This window comes from Bacillus rossius, chromosome 15 (genome assembly GCF_032445375.1).
Source record: "Bacillus rossius redtenbacheri isolate Brsri chromosome 15, Brsri_v3, whole genome shotgun sequence".
Taxonomy (NCBI): Eukaryota; Metazoa; Arthropoda; class Insecta; order Phasmatodea; family Bacillidae; genus Bacillus; species Bacillus rossius.
This window is the reverse complement of record NC_086342.1, coordinates 7,709,909-7,717,243: the sequence shown is the minus strand read 5'-3', so window position 1 is coordinate 7,717,243 and position 7,335 is coordinate 7,709,909.

Genomic DNA, 7,335 nt, shown 5'->3' with positions numbered 1-7,335 from the left:
AGCCAACACTGAATTATCACTAAACATGAGAAATTTGCAGGAACCAGAAAAATTCGTAGTTTTATTAACCTCTAGTGTAGACTCCACTGTCTCATGCACACGCGTGCAAATGACACTTGTGCATTGGCTCTGAATTCTGAGGCATCTCAACTGGATTTTCCATGATTCAGCACTTCCTTAGTTGTGGGATTCTCATTCGCTTAAAATCCTCCAAATAAAATGTAGGTTAAATGCAGAAGCGGTAAAAAAAAAAAGGGATTTTTGCAGAAGCGGTAAAAAGGGAAAATGTTTTGTTTTTAGCCTATCGCGAAAAGAATCTACAAATTTTTCCGGTATCTCGAAATCTGTTTGCGAAAAATGCCCGCCCGTAATAACAGCCTCTACTTTAAAGCATTTACTACGTCTCGAAAAGTCATTATAAAAACCATGGTTTTACCTGATTTTTGAATATTTAAGTTTAAAAAAAGGCACACACGTAGTGTGTCACTACAAATTTTTAAATCATACATACTTTACAAAAAAAAAGACTTAAGGGTGTATGACCCGTTACAGGTCATGATTTTAGATTTATATTAATAACTGATCAAATTTTAGACATTTTCAATCGTTTAACTTTCATGAAATGAAAAATATATATAGTTGCATACTTTTTGCATAATTAGCTGCCAAAGTTACATGTTTAACCTTTTTGGGTTGTACAAATAACGAGAATTTAATTTATTGCAGAACTGAAACTTTTTAGGATTAACTGCAATGCCACTGGCTACTTCAAGAAATGGTTTGCATTTCTATCACAAAAACTCATTTCATGTTTCTTGGCTGTCAAAATCATACAAATTTTGAGAATTTTGAAATGTCAGGTAAAATTAATTAATATTTTCTGAAATAAATGCAAACCATTTCTTGAAGTAGCCAGTGGCATAGCAGTTAATCCTAAAAAGTTTTAGTTCTGCAATAAATTAAATTCTCGTTATTTGTACAACCCAAAAAGGTTAAACATGTAACTTTGGCAGCTAATTATGCAAAAAGTATGCAACTATATATATTTTTCATTTCATGAAAGTTAAACGATTGAAAATGTCTAAAAGTTGATCAGTGATTAATATAAATCTAAAATCATGACCTGGAACGGGACATACGCCCTTAAAAGGGAGGTTCCGCCGGGAGAAAATTATTTTTTTATACCCCTCCAGTTTAAGTTCAAGGGTTTTGGCTATAAGCAGAGGCGCAACAACTAAATTTCCAAAGGGAGGGGGGGGGGGGCAATATACCTTTTTATAAAGAATCATCGATCCCCCCTATTGAAGCGGGTGGTCCGGGGGTCCTCCCCCGGGAAAATTTGTATTTCAAGGTGAAAAATGGTGCTATTTAAGCAGTTTTATTACCTAAAAATTGATTACACAGCACTTTCTTTGCCCCCGTTGCCCCCACTTCAAGGTTTCAGAGGGGGGGGGGGGGGGCAAAATACCCTTCCCCCCCCCCCCTGTTGTTGCGCCCCTGGCTATAAGGACCAATACTGCATTGAATTCTAGGTTTTTCAAGACCCTACTCACGAGACGCGCCTTTTAACACCCCGAGCCAAAAAGAAAACCAGAAGTGACCTAACGGCACAAATGTGCGCAAACTACACGTAGTATTAAAATGGTGCGTTTCATGGAAGCAACGACCAATCTAAAAACGGCCCTGGTATTTTGTGATGACATCATCCCCAGCAGCCACAATATTTATTCAATGTCACTGGTTCCCGCTTTCCCCAGAGCATTGTTGTCACAGAGGGAAACGCCAACGTAGATAAACATGTTTGGGCCGACAACAGTGGAATGTTGGGCTACCAAAATCATGTTGGACCAAAGTGAACTTTGTCCGTAAAGCAAATTTAAAGTGTACTCCCGAAATTCTTTGAGAAAATGTTTAAGATAACGTTTAAGATGACCACTTGCTTCATACCACCCGTGTTTTCTTCGGTGGACAGTTCTTTGGACTTTGGGTAACTATGCTTAGCATCATAAAGAGAGTGCGAGTTATTTTTTTGTAACAAGTAAAGTAGAGAAGGACTGATGAAAAAAAAAAAATACTTCACCGTTATACCTTTAAAGCCACATTATTACAAATTAACATGGGCTATGTTTATATGGACTAGTAAGATAAGCGTTTTCACTGACCGCTAGGATGGACTCCACTGTCCCATGTGTACTCAGGAAAACGTCACCTGTTCGTTGGCTGCTGATTCGTGAGACGTATCGTCTGACTTGTCCACGATTCGGCACTTCTCGTTGGCTCACAGTCGTCCGGATAAAAAGTGGGCCAGTCGCGCCCAGCGGTAGAAAAGTATAGAGGTTTGAATTTTAGCCTCTCGCAAAAAATCATTTCGGTCCATAGTTAGATTTTTTTTTGACGTGACGTCTAATAAATTGATGAACGCCGGCTGCACGCACGAAAAAGTGTCCCGTTACGCACATTGTTCCGTTACGCTGTGTCCCGTTACGCTCCTTGGACGCTTGCGCCGCACCGACAGAAGTGAAAACTTAAAAAACTTTGTTTATAAATGTGTAATATGAAATAATTTCTACGGCAAATGTACGTAAGAAAATGAATCTGATTACTAGTATAATTTCAAGTATTTATTCTTTTATTATTAAAATAAAAATGATTCAGTTTTATTCATAAAAGTATGCAATCACTTCATCAATGTTTTATTATGACGTTGTCACGTTAAACTATCGTCCGTAAACCGACTTTACAGACAACCATTTATTTTTTATTTTTTTATTTTTTTAAGAATGGGCACGTGGTATGAAACTTTCTATTTTTAAATAAAGGAGCTTTGTATGCTGCACAAGTACGTTCTTTAAATGATTCGTTCAATGGGGAATTTTGATTCAATATAATTTCTCGAATATACGCCATTGCAGTTCTGCACTGTTCGTCATAGGGGGGAAAAAATATAAAAGAACGTAAACTAAGAATTAAGAATGAATGAAACATTAATTCCCCAGAGAACAAGCCTAAACCAGCTGATGTCAAACAGAAAAACCCAACAATGAACCTAGACAGGTATTATGGACAACAAAACGACGACAGCACAGATGAACACTTCCAGACTTGAATATCAGACAGTGCAAGAATTCCATGGAAGGAACTTAGTCATGAAAAAAATGTCTCGTAGGCAGGCGATTGGTCGGAGATGCCAATCCGTCCGCGCCAGGCGACGGCAGCAAATGCAGTTCGAAACGTCGCAACTGTTCCGTCGCTTGAAAGCCTTCTGGGTTGGTCTCTACCATGGAGCTAATATACAGTAATGCTCCTTGGTCTCTACTTTGTTTTCCTGTACTTGCTGTTCTCGATGCAACTCCATCGTCGTTTTCAGCATATTTTGTTCGTCTGCTCTGTAATTTTTTTTCCCTGGCTAAATTCCTTCCAAAGGAGTTAAAGAGTGCTGTCCAAGCACGTGTAACATCCGTCGTCACGTAATATTTGCTGTCCATTCGTGAGGTTCTTTCTATGACAACTAGTATTTCCTTCTCACCCTTAGGATTAATAGATTTATTTTTATCTCTCTCTCTCTCTCTCTCTCTTCAATTCATAGTCGAGCCTCAAAACAACTTATCTGCCGCTACACAGCGCTGGATCACTAGGTAGACAAAAGGAAGAAAGAAATAAAACTTTTTTTTTTTGCGAGTGCATGCTGTTTTTTTTTTTTATCGTTTATAATATCGCAGTTCACGGCCTTTGTCGACCTGCGGGGCAGAACGTTCGCGAACACATGCAACATGCATCGCATGAAACGATGTACATAACCTACGGCTTTGATTTTCTTCCTCGTCAATGGAAATAAACGAAATTGAGCTCAAAGGTGGGTTTAAGAATTATTTAATAATTTGGGAATTATTTAAAAACCTCAAATTCAACCTGTACGCCAGTTAGCACACGGTTAAATGATATTACGAATTTACCGTTAATCATTGTTGTGACTCCAGCCAATGAAATTGGGCGAGAATACAGACATGTAATTGTTGTATTTGCAGGTTATGTTCTGCAAGTTTGAAGTGGCGGCTCCTTTGTTGCAGCCTACTGGCCGAGTCGGGGCGTCTGAATGGTCGCTCCTAGCGGTGGAAGAGCTCGCACTGGCCAGGCCTGACACCCGGCGGCCATTATTGCATGGATTGAGCTCCCGCCATGTTACTGGCCAGGATCGCCATTTTTGTTTTGTTGACGTGCGCTGTCGGAGTTCGCGATAATCACGGCCTTCTGTGACGGCATCGGAGGAGGGAGGGCGCTTGCGAAACTCGGCGGCGGTTATCAGCCGCCGGGCGATAAACAGCTTCGGGAATAGCTTCGCGCATGTGGCAACGCCGCTTATCGCGTCACGTGACCGTCCCGCCTCCGCGCATGCGCAATGCTCCCCACGCGGCTTCGTCGTGATCGCGGGGAGGGAAGCCTAAGATGTACATCAAGTTCGGTCCCTGCCCGAACACGCCCGAATATTCACCTTCGGCCAACCTCAGTTTTATTTATATCCTATATTTATATTTCTCTGTTTATTTTAATGTAGCTATACTAACCTAAGTAACCGTCCATAGTGTTTTAAAGTGTTTTAATGTAGCTAACATAACCGACCACTTTTAATATTTGAATTCATTTTTCCTGCGCAAAAATAAAACAAAATCCCGAGGTTGGCCGAAGGTGAATATTCGGGCGTGTTCGGGCAGGGACAGAACTTGATGTACATCTTAAGCTTCTCGTGATCGCGGGCCCTTAGAGGTCACGTGGTCTGCCGCGACGGGCGCGACACGCTCGGCAGCCAATCACAGACAAGGTCGCCGTGACGTCGACGGCCCGCAAGAAGTAGCTTCTACCTGTATTACCCACTTGATAAATCTTCATGCTGAAAAACGAAATTTCGTTCTACGTTTGGGTACACTTTTACATTTGCAGTGTGCCTTCAACGTTTTTTTTTTTTAATTTCTAGCATAGCTATCAGCTGTCTCTTGCTCCCTTGTATCTAAATAAAACCTAATCTCACTTTATGCTAGAGACGATTGAATAATGTTATATCTGTTATTGCGCAAGTGTGCAAGTACGCCGCGTCATTTCTAAACATCTCCCTTGCCGTTTCCTCCTCTACCGGCCCCCCCCCCCCCCCCGGCAATCGGAATTTTCGTAACGCTCGAAAATTGTAGCCCCTCCCCCCTCAGCAAAGAAGTTTCACTTCAAAAAAAGGAAATCTACCGACTTGCCCGGCCTTGGAGCAGGCCGCTACGTCATCGATAGAGACCCGCAAAATTCGCGGGTTCAATGACCTCCAGGATAGACTCCAATATCCTCTACACACTCGGGCAAATGCCAACTGTTCATTGGCTGCTGACTTGTGAGTCGTCTCGACTGGGTGGCCTGTTATTCGACACTTCTATGAGTGAGGGTCTCTAATTGGCCCTCAGTCCTCCAAAATTAACAGTGAACCAATGGCAGAAGCAGCACTAAGGTATAATTATTAGAATTTTAGCTTAACACGAAATGAACCCGCGAATTTTCCGGGCCTCTTAGTCATCGACTGCGCTGTTGCTGTTGCTCTTCTGTACGCTGCGCCGCTCTGCGGCCGGGCAACGAGGATGCAGCACGCTAGTTGAGGATGTGTGTCACAAGGCCGACTCTATCTCTATCTCTCTCTCTCGCACGCTTCTTCGCTCGTGGTGGGGTCACATTGCCGAGTGTTTGTCTTCCCGAACTGGAGGTCGTTCAACCACCATACCCACTACCCCCCCCCCCCCCCTTCAGCACGCCAGGACAACTCGTGGCCACGTGACATAACTCGGGCCTTTGCCCGGTCACGTGACGACGACGTGCGGGCGGCTCGCCTGCGCCACTCCCCTCCTTTATGGTGGAGCCGCGGGGGGAAGGAACACGAGCACAGAATAGATAATCGCACAGAATAGATAATCGCACAGAAGCAACAAAGTGGTGCTGTCAATATGTACTCTGATGCAAGGCAAGAGGCGGATTCAGACATTGAGTGAAGAGGTGAAGATAACGTGGAAGAAAATTCAAGTGGTTTCACACTTACAGTGTGTGGTGTCTCGCAGTGGCGGATCCAGAAGTTCACCTCGAAGGGGGGCACTCTAGGATTTCAGAACAGCTAGAGTATTTAATCTACTCACACTACACATAACATCCAACCACCAGATTTTAAGATTCTACAAGAAATTCATTGATTATATTAAAATATTTTATTGGTTTCAGAAACAATCAATTTTGTCGGCAATATTAATGTAGCAGACAACTGGTTTTTTTCGGGGGGGGGGGGGAAGGGGGGGGGGGTGAGATCCTCTGGTGGCCCCCCCTTGGATCCGCCACTGGTGTCTCGTGTACTGAGTGTTATTAATTTTCTGGTCATGACTATTTTTACTGGATGGCATTTCTGTGAATTTGTACCAGAAGCTCTCTTGCATATGTTTCTGTTGCATTTGATTTTGGGTTGAAAATTCCCCCCCCCCCCCCTCCTTCCCTCCGCCGCAGATATAAACTCCAAGTTATTTTCGAGCTGTGAAAATGGTGGAGGGGGGAGGGGATAAATGCCACAAAATTTCGAAAATTCCAAAAGACAATTTCTTTTTTGATTTGTAGTGTTTCCGAGCCATTCGGGGACCTACCTAATTTCCCCCACAATTAGTTTTAAAGAATAGCCATTAGTGGTAGAAAATTTAAACACCTCTATTCTCTACTCTATTCTTTCATTTTCATAATGACTATCCTAATGAATGGACATCGGTGATAGACAATTTAGGACAACTTATATCAAACACCAAATGCTTTTTTTTCATTGAAATTGTTTTCTTTATCACTTGATTCTTATTTTAAACTTATTAAAAATATTACATTACACAGATACATAATTAATTCAATCGCTGTTGAACAAATTACCTAAATTTAAAGATTTTTTTTTTTACTTTTTAGTTCATACAATAATGTAGGCCTGTTTTTTTATTTTTTAAAATAATATTTTATTCAATTTTTTAAACTAAAATTTGCACTTCATTAGATGTTAAGTTTTTCGCTAAGTATATTTGCAACATGAGAACACATGAATTTGCTCGTTATTGAGGTTATACGTTACACATCACTGGTCAGTACTGACTCGCTCACATTTTATTTCGCCATAGATCAATACCTAATCATCTTTCAACTGAATATCTATGAAACAACCGACAACACACAAGGGGAGTATAATGAAGAAATATCACTAAAGAAATATTACAAAAAAAAAAACCAACTGTAACCAACAAAGTTACTCAATTCCAAATCAATTGGAACACAGCCTAAACGTGCCTGCTTTTGCAA